Here is a 13,808-nt window from a genome sequence, read left to right as displayed (position 1 = left end):
CCGCCCTCAGCCCCCTGTTCTTTAATGTCTACCTTGCCCCACTGGCCGACGTTGTGGAGTCTTACGGAGTCAGGGTGGTCTCCTATGCTGACGATACTCAGCTGGTGTTCTCCTTCAGAGACCACTCGGACTCCGCATTCGCCAACTTCCGCCAGTGTCTCAATAACATCAGTGTCTGGATGACTGATAACCACCTCAGACTGAATGCAGACAAGACTGAGGTGCTGTTCTTCAATCAGAAAGATCCCATCCCCTCCTCTTGGTGGTGGCCCACGGCACTTGATCCCGCTCCCTCTCCTGTTCACTCTGCTCGTAACCTGGGTTTCCAGTTTGACGACTCCCTCTCATGCAAAACTCAGGTCAATAAAGTGACCTCTGCCTGCTTCCTGAAGTTGCGCATGATCAAAAAAATACTCCCCTATCTCCCTCTGGATTCCCGCCGTACAGTTACCCATGCCCTCATCACGTCCCACCTGGATTATGCTAACAGCCTCTATGCTGGTGCCCCCCAGTATCTGTTAGACCGGCTTCAGATAGTCCAGAATGCCGCGGCCAGATTGATTGGTAACATTCCCTACCGTCAATCAGTATCCGCGTATCGTAGGGAGCTCCACTGGCTACCAGTGGCCAGCCGTATCCAGTTCTAGGTCCTTACCCTTACCTACCGAGCCATCAACGACCTAGGACCCAACTACCTGAAAAAACGTGTCTCTATATCTCGCTCCATCAGATCCTTGAGATCCAATGACCTCCGCCTCCTGATCTCTCCCCGTTTTAGACTTTCTAGAATGGGTGGCAGAGGGTTCAGTGTCATTGCGGCAAAACTATGGAACGCTCTGCCAATCGATCTGAGATTCTGTCCTTCCGAATCCATCTTCCGAGCCAAACTCAAAACTTGGCTCTTCTCTGGACTCTGATTTCCCCTGCTGCTCCCCTTGCTCTATGTTCCTTACTCCCCCTTAGAGACTCAGGATCTAGCGCCGGGACACCCCTTCGGGGGTAGCTGTGCGCTCTATAAACTACATAAATAAAATAAAATAAATGCTAACAGCTACAGTGATCCACAGTCCACCCTTCCTCTTAAAAGGGTGGGGGGAGGTGGGGCTATAATAACCCTGGGATGGACCTTCTGTGCCATCTGGGGCAGCAGAGGATCTGGAGCAGCAGAGCAATTAACTCTCCAAGTGAGGAAGCTCAAAGCTCAAATCTCATCAAGGCTGGCCCAGAGAAAAAAGTCCAAATTAGTAAACAAATGAAGGAATTCAACTGTGTCAAATCTGACCTCATATATGAATTCCAGACCTGCTCATTTGAGTCTGAGGCAGTGATTCTGCCCTCTGTAACATAGTCCATCCTGGAGATAGAGCAAAAGTGTGCAGTGAAAAGCATTGTTCATGATGCGCTATATCCAAAATCAGAGGATCCATTCCATTTTTAACTTCAATTAAAATAATAGTAATTTAATCAGGGCCCCATTTGCCACACTTATGCCCATGTAGGTCAGACAACTGTCTCTCTCGCTCAGCCTTCATGACCGCACACACATGTGCTCATGTGTTCATGTGTAACCTGCAAAGAACCTGCAATACTAGTCAAATAGGTGCTGACCTTATTATAGCAGGTGGACACATGTGGGTACAGCTCCACTCCATTTTACCAAAAACTTTACAGTGGGTGAGACTCCATTAGGGGCCCCACTCTATAGAAGGCGTGCAAAAACCCTGATGTCCTAAAAAAATTTAAATATTAGTATTTCTTATGTTTGAACCAAATTCTTTAGTCATTCTCTTCCGTATTCGGGAAAACTTTGGAACGCCCCACTCCCCACCTTTTTTACCAGCTCACCTTATTCCAGGACACTAGATAAACCACACCACTTGTCTGACTAATGCAGAATACTCTCCACACTCCTGGAAGAAACAAAGGACCATCTAAATCCATCCGCAGGTATAAATCTCATCCCACTGGGGGGGAATAGGGCGCATACCTGCACAACTGTTTCATCAGGAGCGATCCGCATTCACCAGTGGAACATACCACTACCACCCTATCTACTCGGACACATCTCAACTCTCCACCATCCACCCCTCCAGATACACTCAAGGTCTGCTCCATGGCAGAGACCCTCCCTGCGCAGCTCATCTTCCCCTTTCATAGGATACTTACAGTCCCACAACTTCTCTTGGACCTCTCAGCAGTTGTTTCCTCCTACCTTTGGAGCAACGCTTATGACCATCCAGGGAAGAGGGAATCACCCCTTCTTTAGTAGAAATTCGGGGCCTAGGGACTACTTTATTTTACTGCCCCAGTTTACCCCTGTTGTGGACAACATAAAGTCTCAAGGCTCCTCCCGAGGGCTTTCTTGGGCATCCTAGGGCACACCCTACATTTAGTCCATCCCAGCAGGTTGAAGGGAGTTGTCATCTGCTAAGGCTCAGTTCAAATCTGCATCAACCTTACTTTGTGTCTAGTTTGTTACCTTCCGATGACACCACTCCCCCCCCCCCCCCCGCCCCCCCCCCCATCTCCCCCCCCCCCCCCGGACGTTCCAGCAGCGTTACACTTTTCCATCCACTGAGTTTGATACTTTGTCTGCCGTCTCCTCCAATATCCGGGGCTGATATTTAGAAGGGTCTCCAAATCTTAACAAAATAGTGCTCTTCATGTGAGTGAGTTTGAGGCTTTTACCCAGGTGGTATTTGCGATGCCAAATCCTGGAAATAATAGCGCATGAAAACAGAAACAAACTCTGGGGCATATTATCAAGAACAAGCGATAAAATTATCGCCGCTTTATCGGCAGGAAACTGCCGCTAAAGCGGCTATAATGGGCTTGATAATAGGCCCTTGTGAATTCCCTTAGCAGCCCAAGTTCTGGTGTTAACCTGGGCTGCTATGGGAATTCACAAGGACATATTATCAAGCCCATTATCGCCGCTTTAGCGGCAGTTTACTTCCGATAAAGCAGCGATAATTTTATCGCCTGTTCTTGATAATATGCCCCTCTGATCGTACACATAATTTCTAAATTTTCAAACACAGGCATAAACACACTCTTAGTCTTGGCGCAGAAGTTATGAGTGCCCGGAATTTAAACAGGAGTGTAAACAATGTAAATAGGTGCATTGCTGTATTCATTAATTCTTGGAGAAATTAACTACTCTCAGAAAAGCTTCGAGTTTCTCTTTATTATTCAGACTTAGAATAATAATATACGTTTTTTCTTAGTCTCATAAAAACATAATTGTAACCGGCAGGCTTCATAGATGCATGACAGTTAATTCACAATGTCAGCTCCTGTAAAAGTAGATGCTGTCTGGGGGCTGTTACCCGCCCCCTCCTCACTATCTCGTCATTCACGGACACCATATTTGAGTTGACTTCCTTCTGCAGGCCACTGTACTCTAGTCAGGCTTCTGTACACCAGCTGAAGGGATGCCTGACAACAGCTCCCAGAAGGCATTGTAATAAAACAATAGTCACATCTGTTATATCTTTAAGAAGAGGTTTATTCACACCCACCAGATAAATACACCAGCAGTAGTCCGGTAACAGACACCCTGACTCTTCAAGGTCTCCCCAACATTCCACTGATGTACCTAACATTCCACACAGAGAATCTTACATTAAAGGGGGAGTTGCAACACATTGCTTCTTTAATGGTTTCCAAGACTGGAACATGCTGTCCTGGTGTCATAAAGCTAAATGGCGAGTGGCCCAAGGGGCATATTACCAACAAGTAGCGATATTTATCGCTAAATAGGCTTAGCGATGATTTTTTTATCGCTGCCTATCGCTGGATATGTTAGCAGGGAAATCATGCTATTAGCAATGTTTTTCTCCATTGTGCTAAAATATCCAGCGATAGCGGCGAAATGCGTGAATATCGCTGAGAAAACAGCGATATTCACGCATTAGCGACAAAATGCTCTTAGCCATGTTATCCACCTCCCATTGGATAACATGGCTAAGACCTGGTCTGGGCAGGTGTTAGTATTTGGAGATATGTGCGCTTAACGTGAATATTTCCAACGCTACGCCTGCCTTGCTAATAGGCGATAGCGACGTTAGCGACTGCTTTCAGTCGCTAACTGGTTGGGTACGCCCACTTGCACATCGCTGACATGCAAAGCGGGCCCCAAACCGCTCGCTATCGCCTAAAAGCTGTCGCTAACTAGGCGATAGAATTATCGCAGCTTAGCGGTTGAAAACGCCCGCTAAATCGTCGATAATTGCCTAACGCCCCCCTTGGTAATATACCCCCTGGTTCGGTCATTAGCCTTTGCCAACGCTCCCTGCCCTTCATGTTTTGTTCACACCTGCAGAGATTCTGATTCACTAATTCACATTCAACTGTCTCATCAGGGCCGGACTGGGAACCCAAAGCAGGCCTGGCAAGCTCCCTGTGGGAGGAAGGGTGGGAGGGGGGGGGGATGCAAGTGCGAAGCACTATTGCTTTCTTTACTTGATATTGCAGCACCACTGCATAACTGGCCCCTACCGCTGCAAAGCCAGCCCCTACCCTTCCAGCCTTCTTAGGAAACGCTACATGCCCCTACAGCCAGTCTGGCCCTGTGCTTCATGCTCTACATGTAGAGCACACACATGTTCTTTAAGTCGAAAGGGGCATAGGGTGCTACACAGGAAGGCCACAAGAGATGAAATAATTCCATGTTGACCCAAAGCCCCAGTCCCATGACCCTGTTTTACCTTCAACCCTGTGAGGCGGCCCTTCATGACGTAAGAATGACATGGAGATATGTCCCCTTCATGCCACCCTTCCATATACCACCCTTCCTCTTCCACTTTTCCAGGTACAACCTCTTTTTTCTCTTCTGAGCCTCCTTGTGTTATAAATAAGGCTCCCGGCTTTCCGTTTTTACTGTTTTTTTACAGATAAATACAGACAGAAACGAATGCGTTTCCTGTCTGTATTTATTTTTAAAAGTGGAAAAATAGTGCTTTTTGTGAGAGACTCTTCATGCTGTCTTTCATGAATTCCAGGAAACAGCCAAGCAGATCGACAGCATGGAAAGTTAAAAAGCAGGATGAAATGCCCTTAAATGCAGGCATATGTTAACATACATTTGTAGTATAACGCTAATATGTACCTGTGAGTGTATCGTTTTGGGATGTATGACGTTACAAAGCATACTTTTACAACGCATACCATTACAACGCATTTTTTACAACGCAACAGCCATTACAACGCATTCCATTACAACGCATGCCATTACAACAAATTTTTAAAAACTACCTTTACAACACATTCCATTACAACGCATACTACCTTTACAATGCATACCATTACAATGCATACCATTACATTGCATGTATGGTAAGTATTGGATAGTGTAGGGGTAAAAATTACTATTCTAACTCCAGGGGGGTGCAACAGTAGGGTAAGTGTTGGATAGTGTAGGGGTAAACATTACTATTCTAACTCCAGGGGGGTGCAACAGTAGGGTAAGTGTTGGATAGTGTAGGGGTAAAAATTACTACTCTAACTCTAGGGGGGTGCAACAGTAGGGTAAGTGTTGGATAGTGTAGGGGTAAAAATTTGTATTCTAACTCCAGGGGGTGCAACAGTAGGGTAAGTGTTGGATAGTGTAGGGGTAAAAATTACTAATCTAACTCCAGGGGGTGCAACAGTAGGGTAAGTGTTGGATAGTGTAGGGGTAAAAATTACTATTCTAACTCCAGGGGGTGCAATAGTAGGGTAAGTGTTGGATAGTGTAAGGGTATTATGTGTTGTAATGCTATGCGTTGTAATGGTATGCGTTGTAATGACTGCATTGTAATGACATACGTTGTAGTGGTATGCGTCATAGTGTCATGCGTTGTAATGGTTGCATTGTAATGGCATGCGTTGTAATGGATGTTGCGTTGTAAAAGTTTCGTTGTAATGGTAGTGCGTTGTAAAAGTTGAGTTGTAAAGGTTGTTTCCCATCGTTTTGTTGTATGTGGCTACTTAATTAGCTAAAACGTGACAGGCATCCATGTATGAGACACGTTGAAGAGTTAAATAAATGTGGAAATATACCATTTTACGACCCAATTTATTCTCAAAACACGAAATAAATATGGATATATATACTAATAACATCACCAAAAAATAAATATGGATAAATACAGACGGAAATGCTAAAAAATAAATACCATGAAACCGGGAGCCCTAGTTATAAACAATGCAAAAAAGGCACTGGCACCATAACTGCAAACAACATGAAGTAAAATGACACCTATGACATGTCAGAGTCACATATGGCCGCCAGGAGCCTTCTGCATAACCCTTACAACCTCCATGTAGCCCTCAACAGACCCTCATGTTGCCCTCAATAGGCTGTCACATATCGAACACCATGCCCTCAGACACCCAACAGGCCCTCCCCATATACCTGCTGGTCTTTGTACTCCTTGTCCAATTTGGAGTCACTCAAACACCTTCAAGCTATGTTTGTACAAAATGTTGATTTTTTAATACTATCATACTAGAATATCGTTGCAAGAATATCATGATGTGAAACATATAATTGACAGGAACATCACATGCAGTAATCTTGCTTTTAAGTGTTGTTTTTAAACTCATGGTTGAAAATATTTTTGATAAAAATATTTTTGAAAGTAATATTGTGTAATGTTGCATTAGTGTAACTACTTTTTAGTTGTTTAATTTTATTCTTTTTTTCAGTTTAGTATTTTACTAGGTTAGTTAAATATTTGAGGTTTGAATATTTTTTGTCAATATATTTTGTAATCTTTTTAATGGAAATTTTGAATTCTTTTCTTTTTTTTCAATAGTGGGATGTTCTGTTTAGATGGGAAAAGGATGGAAAGATTTTGAAACCTACATATATTGAAGTTTGAATTTTAAAAAATAAATTGATATTTTCACTTTTTTCATTTATATAACTTTTAGTATTTTTACTATCAGTATTAATATACTTAGATTATATAATTGTTTACGTTGTATCTAAATTTCCTATTGTATTTGAATGTTTAAATATGTTATGTACATATTTATACTGTAATATGTAACCCTGGGCGTAGTACGCGTAGTCGCGCTACGCGAAGACGTTCTCGCACTACGCGAGCTTCGTGTAGCTTCGCGAGCGTGCGTAGTAGCTTGCTGGTTCCGTTAGCGAGCCGTTTGTCTTGCTCGGGAGCGCGTTGTGCGTTTTCGGGGCGCTGTCTGCGTGTTCGGGGGATTGTAGCATGCGACCTTACCCATGTGGTGGGCTATGGGCGCGGCCATCTTGTTTTTTCAATTGTCCCGCCCGCTCTCATCCCCTATTTCCTCTTCCGGGTCGCGTATAACGTGTTCGCGCGGTGCACGTCTTGTTCGGGAACACAACTACTTGTTCACGCTGACAAAGTGCGTGTTCGCGTGAAATCGCGCGCAAACTTACCCACGTGGTCGCGATGGGCGCGGCCATCTTGTTTTTCACACTCTATGCTATGGTTCTGGGCCTAGTTTTCCATCCACCTTATATCTGTGCAATCTTTACCTATTTTCACAGTTTTTCTTACTTTTTTTACTCATCATCTATCTCTCTCTGTCCCTAAGTTTATATTTTGCATTTTATTTCTACTTTTCCACCTTTTTTAAAACTTTTCTACTGTTTTATTTTACTTCTTTATTTAAGCTCCTACTTCTCCCCCCTAACTTTTTTTCCTTTTGTTCTAACTTTTTTTTTCCACCTCCACCCCATAACCATGGCAAAGGGGAGCAGCAGAACCGGCTCGAAGGGCAAGGCGCCTGCGCCCAAGAGCCGCTGCCTTGCAGCAGAATGCGACCTGCAGGGGTGCAGGCCCGGAATCTTTTTGGGGAGGCGGAGGTGGCTGCCCTGTTTTTTTTCACCCAGCGCCACCTCCCCTTGACCTTGGCAGCAGGCGGCAGGCCATGCTCCGGTTACCTCCCAGAGGACCATCACCGCCGGTGGGCAAAGGTGCGCCGGCAGTCTACCGTCGCTCGGATATTCGGCGCACCCACCAGCAGCTGGCCCACCGGTGGGCAGACATTCTGGACAGGGAGAAGGACCTGTTGGACCTGCTAGGCGTTGAGGTCGTGGGGCTTGGTGAGTGGCTAGTAATATTTAATATATAATATAGTAGTATAAGTATTGTGTATATTTCATGGACGAAAAAGTAACACCATTATTGGTGCGCTTAGTTACATTGCAGAACAATTCCGTCTCAAAATCTTCTGTTATTGTATGCCACAGGTGCTGCTTGCCACTTCTCTTACTGGTTTGTACCTTTGCACTAGCTTGGGATGGTGATTATTGATGTTAGAGTTTTTAGAGAACTGAAGTTAGTTAATGCTATTGATGGAGTCTATTCCTTCCTTACATTGTCCTTTAGTGAAATAGTGGTGGATGGATAGTATTAGTTCATATTTTTTTTAACGGTCTGCATGACGCCTCCTCTGTCACTGAATGCTTAGTTCTTATTTACCCCACCCCTCCATAGAACCGGTTTGAAGTTTGTTTACTGAGTGGTAGGCTTAGCAGCAATAGCATGGTCAGGTGAGTCAGTAGCAGTTCATATGACGCAAGCAACCAACAATTCAGTGTATGCACAAATTTATGCATGTGTCCTCCATCTCATCATCTATGCATGTTTGCGGGCAAAAATAAAATTGAAATGCCGACTTACTGAACAATTGGCCCGTCTGGATTCTTGAATAGGTGGTGTAGGTCAGGTGGTACTGGCTTCGTTAGTATATTCTGCAATCAGAATGTTTATGGAACATTTGATTAGTGTTCTATAAGTAGACGGTCTGTGGATCCTGCAAGCCAGTAGTCATTTATACTTCGAAGTCAATTTCATTGGAATTGAAAAGTGTCTCGGTCATAGTCATTTGTCCCACTCCCGACCCCCACACGAAGATAGTTAGATATATATATACCCAATGATTTTATTACACAACCCAGGCCAGAACAGAAGAACACCCTTTCGCTCACTCACTCGTTTCAGTCCACAACACCCCAGACACTCAAAATATACCACAGAGTCTATGTGCAGGTTCAACAACCTAATTATTTTAATAACAAGCTTTGTATTGTTGTAACTTGTAAGTATTTCCATGAAAAACATCCTGCTCCACCATGCAAAATGAAGAAGATTAAATACTATACATTTTGTACATCTAGTGCACGATAGAGAAATGTGTGAATTGTGGGAGACCCCTCACCGTTGAACGTATACTGGTTGCACATGCATCTTTCGAAAGCTCTGCAAATCCCTTGTTCCATAGAAGGCAATCTTCTCTTCTCATCTGCCTATGAGAAAAATGTTGCACGTTAGACAGTGAATACAACTATGCCAGTTTTTAGCAGTCATGGCAAAAAGTGCAACATTATGGATAAGCAAAAGGGACTAACAATACTGGTTTGTCAACCTCTTTAGTTGTATGCAACACTCATGTGGCCTCAGAGGTGTCTTTCTTACTGTGCAACAAGCTGCGAGGTAACATGGGCAAAGCAGTACACATTGATCTAAAATGGTTATATGGATCAGGCTAACTTTCCAAAGACTAGAGTAGAAGTAGATATTAGATGACCCTAGGGACCATCTAATAAATTAAAACGAATCTCTGTCTAATGTGACTGCTGTACATTAGGACACAATTTGGACTAGTTACACAACGAGTCATGTTGTACGTAACTGTTTTTTCAATCTTCCTTCCTGGTGAAAAAAGTACAACTAGTAAAATAGGGGGAGGTGTGCAGGCATCTAAAAAGGTGTACTTGCTTTTATAGGTGCACAATCACTACCAACCACCAGTGCCGACGGGGCCAGCGGCGATGTGATTGACATCCAGGAGGGGACAGTGGCTGCGGCACCTGCAGGAGCATCAGTTGGGGAGGAAACTTCAACGGTGGGCGGTGGTAAGTTATATTCATTACTTATTTGCATTGCTAGGTGGAAGGGGGACATTTCCCTCACTGTGCTATGAGACTTATTAAGAAAGTAGGAATTTGAAGTTGTACTGGACAATATACAATGGTTGAAGAAGACACCCTTTGTAGCATTACCAGTGTGAGTTGAGTAAACAAGGCCTCTTCCATCAGACTCCAACTCAGCTGTGAAAGTTATGGAGAAGACTAAAAGTCAGATCAGATGACCTTGAGGGATGTGTTGAACAAAAAGGGAAAGAAGTGAACTAGGGTGGAAGGAGGAAGGACTAAAGAGATGTAATTATAAGACTAACTACCATAGAAGGATACTTTGGAAGGTTCATTCACGTGGCTGATATGAATCCGATGCATGGGTTGTTGAAGGATGGGTAGAACTGGAAGGTCAAAGAAAATGCAAGCCTGGTTGGGCAAAACAATTTAGGTGCATGGATACAGTGGATAGCAAGAATCATGAGCGGAGTTTGTGTCAATGAAACCCAAGGCAAGGAAGGAGTGGACACATGGGTGGTTGCTGGTGAAAGTGAAACCAGCTAAGCCGATAATAAAGAATGATAGACATTTACTTTTAATGGGTGGATGCCCCCTAAATGTATTGTATTCATCATAGGTGAAGACTGTCACTGGAAGCAGGGTCTTACTTTGAAAAAATAAAAGGAGATACAAAAAAGACTTTTGTTCTTATGTGTACTCAAGGCCACCCAGTACTAGGGCAAGTATAATGCCGGAAAAAACTTCAACAAATGCTACAGGCAGGGGAAGCAGGAGGATAGATTAGATAGATACTAAAAGTTGACACCAATTGTATGTACTGCGCTTGGTAGTGCTACTATGCCACAATGTACTGTTGAATTAATTTTAAAGAGTTTCAGTTACAAATCTGTTTCTTTTTTTATAGATACTCATACTCCTTCCCAAAAACCATCATGGAAGGAGTTGGCAGCCAGGGCCCGGCAAAGGAAACTGCAGGCCATTGTGGAGGAGTACCGCAAGCTGGTGGCTGAGGCTGAGGAGGAGGAGGAGGAAGAGGCGGCGGCAGCAGCTGCTGCCCCTTCCAATGCGTCTGGCCCCAGCAAGGCCCCACCTGCAGGAATACGGCGCCGCGGCCAGGCAGCTGCTCACCGCCGGCAATTAACATCTGCCACCCCCACACAGCATGGATGCAAATGTAGGTGCCGTGCATTTTAGCAACAACTTCTCCCCCGGGTGGCCAAGCTGGAGGACCAATTAGAGGAGCGCGTCAAGATTATAGTGGACAAACACCTCAAAGCCCGCCAATTGTAATGGACCCTGTTGATTTGCCCCTTTTTTAATACTTTTGTTGGTGGGTGGGAATTGGGTGTGGGCTATTTTTGTGGGACATTCTTTGGACTTGTACATTGGTTGGGGTTAGGGTGGGGATAGGGGTGGGATAGGAGGACTAGGAGGATATTTATATTTTTTGTACCCGAATAAATGTTATTTATTTTCAACTTACACATATGATGTTGTTTTGTGGTGGGGTTACAGTTGTACGTCACAAGGTTTACTCTAGATGCAGGGCAGCGGCCAGTGTTTGATTGAAATACTTTATTAATTGACCACATGTGTAACATGCAAACAGATAGATGCTGTACCCCTCACTCAGTTATATTTGTCCTATTAGTACTACCAGCCTCTCCTCCATTATACCTCCCAGCAAACTTCTCTTCTTACCTGTGATTGATGATAATTACGTTTGGCACCGCAAGGGCTGCATGGTTTCCCAAGACAACGGAGAATATGCCGTGGTTGTGTGATAGTAGTAGTAGACTAGACACTGGCACTAGCATTGGCAAACAAAAACAAAGAGACAGTCATTTGCCTTAGAGAGAATGTGAGAGAAGTAGAAAATTACAGTACATAATACGGACAAAAAAATACAAACAATATTGCAACTGCTAAACGAATTCAAAGAAATCAATGGTGTCGGGGACTGTGCCAAGTAGAAGAAGATAACTGTAGTTGCGTTGGAGTCATTAAAACACAATACAAACCGTAAACTTAAATGCTCTAAAATTAAATTCAAACAATTTATTTATTTTATTTATTTGCAAACTTATACCGCGCTGGGAATCGACTCCCGAAGGAGTATCTCCGCGCCTCTGGCATCATCTGTGAGCAAAGAGGACCCAATCATATAACATTCCTCCCTAGATAGATGGCCTAGTGCTGAAAGAGAAAAGTTTTTAGTTTTTTCCTGAAAGGAAGATGCTCTCTGCATTGTCTGATTTCTATGGGGAGATTATTCCACAACTTTGGGCCAGCCACTGACAAGGCCCTTCCCCCTTGTCTTGTCTTCTTAATCCTGGGGACACATAGCAATTCTCGATCTCCTGATCTAAGAGATCGGGAGGGGACATATAAATTAAACTTTTTAGTCAGGTAGTCGGGGCCTTTCCCTGTGAGGCACTTCTGAATGACACAGTATGTTTTAAACATCACCCTCTGTTTCACTGAAAGCCAGTGAAGTTTGGTTAACAGGGGTTTAGATGGAGTACGAGCAGGGACATTAAGAACAAGGCGTGCAGCGGTGTTTTGTACAACCTGTAATCTTGAAATAATCCCCTCGTTGGCAGCTAGCAGCAATCCATTGCAATAATCTAGTCTGCTCAACACGAGCGCCTGTACCAAAGTTCTTCTGGTGGTATCAGGGAGCAGGGGGAACACTTTCTGGAGAAGCCCAATAACATGGAAACAGGAGCCGACCACTTGGTTTCCATGTTGTTTCAAGGAGAGCAATGATTTACATTTATTCGTTGGGTCACTTTGGGAAATTAATTGCCTTGTACACTAGTACATAAAGTGAGCTTGGGTGGGCAAGCAGAAGAAGATCCTCGCCCTGCCTCGTTAACATTTGATTTCATTAGTGTTGCTTTCACCACATCTGCCCCAGCAAGCGTGAGATCAATTGTTGGTGTAGATTTAATGTAGTAACATCACACCTCAATATAAAACCACACAGCCCGGGGGAAGAGGGTTAGGGTTTGATGAATGGATGGGAACGGGGGTTTGGGGAAAGGTTTGACAAAGAAAAACAGTACGCATGGAGACAACAATAGCAAAACAATGAAGACGATGATTGCTGATCCACAACTACCCAATAAATGTAAAGTCAAGTAAGAAAAACGAAATGGATGCATGATGAAGGTTTATTATTAACTTGATGGTTAATAATAAGTGGTAATTACTTAACTACTACTACACAATTCAAAGGAAGTATTTCTTATATATGATATGAATATGACTTTTGCCTAGGCTGTATGCCCTCTGAGAAACCGTAATACCCGATGTAGCGGGCTGAAAGCTAGCAAAGAAAATTAAGAGATAGTTTAAGTGAACAATCAATTACCAAACACAATCGTAAAATAAATGAAAAGGAAAAAGGAATCAAAGAAAAATATGAAAATGATACTAAAGTTAATGTATTATCCAGGGCCAAATGTGTAGTTGTATCTCGTCATTTATTTTTTTCCTCCCTTCCATGGACACTGTGACTGATTATATCATTCTTGGGCGCCTCTGGCTGGATGATGATGAGGAGGATTGGTAAGGTAAGTGTGAGTTGTTGCTCCACGTATAATAGCGCTGGGTGAAAGGCCGGCCTGTAAGTGTTGATGAAAGAAGAAATGGGGTATTACGAAATAAGTTAACAGAATAAAAACATAAAAATAAATTACGGTGCAGTGCAAAAAAGACAACACTCGTAAGCGAGAAGATATTCAGACTGAGGCTGCTTGGATAGTGTACATTGATTAACTCTACTCTTCTAGTTGCACAGCAGTCATCGAAAAGAACAACAAGATAGGAGCCAGCACAGAACAGTTACAGGGCCACACCACAACACCGGGCCGTGAGTCTGTGGCCCAAA

The sequence above is a fragment of the Lissotriton vulgaris genome, chromosome 5, assembly GCF_964263255.1.
Source record: "Lissotriton vulgaris chromosome 5, aLisVul1.2, whole genome shotgun sequence".
NCBI classification, from domain to species: domain Eukaryota; kingdom Metazoa; phylum Chordata; class Amphibia; order Caudata; family Salamandridae; genus Lissotriton; species Lissotriton vulgaris.
Note: the sequence above shows the minus strand (reverse complement) of the source record.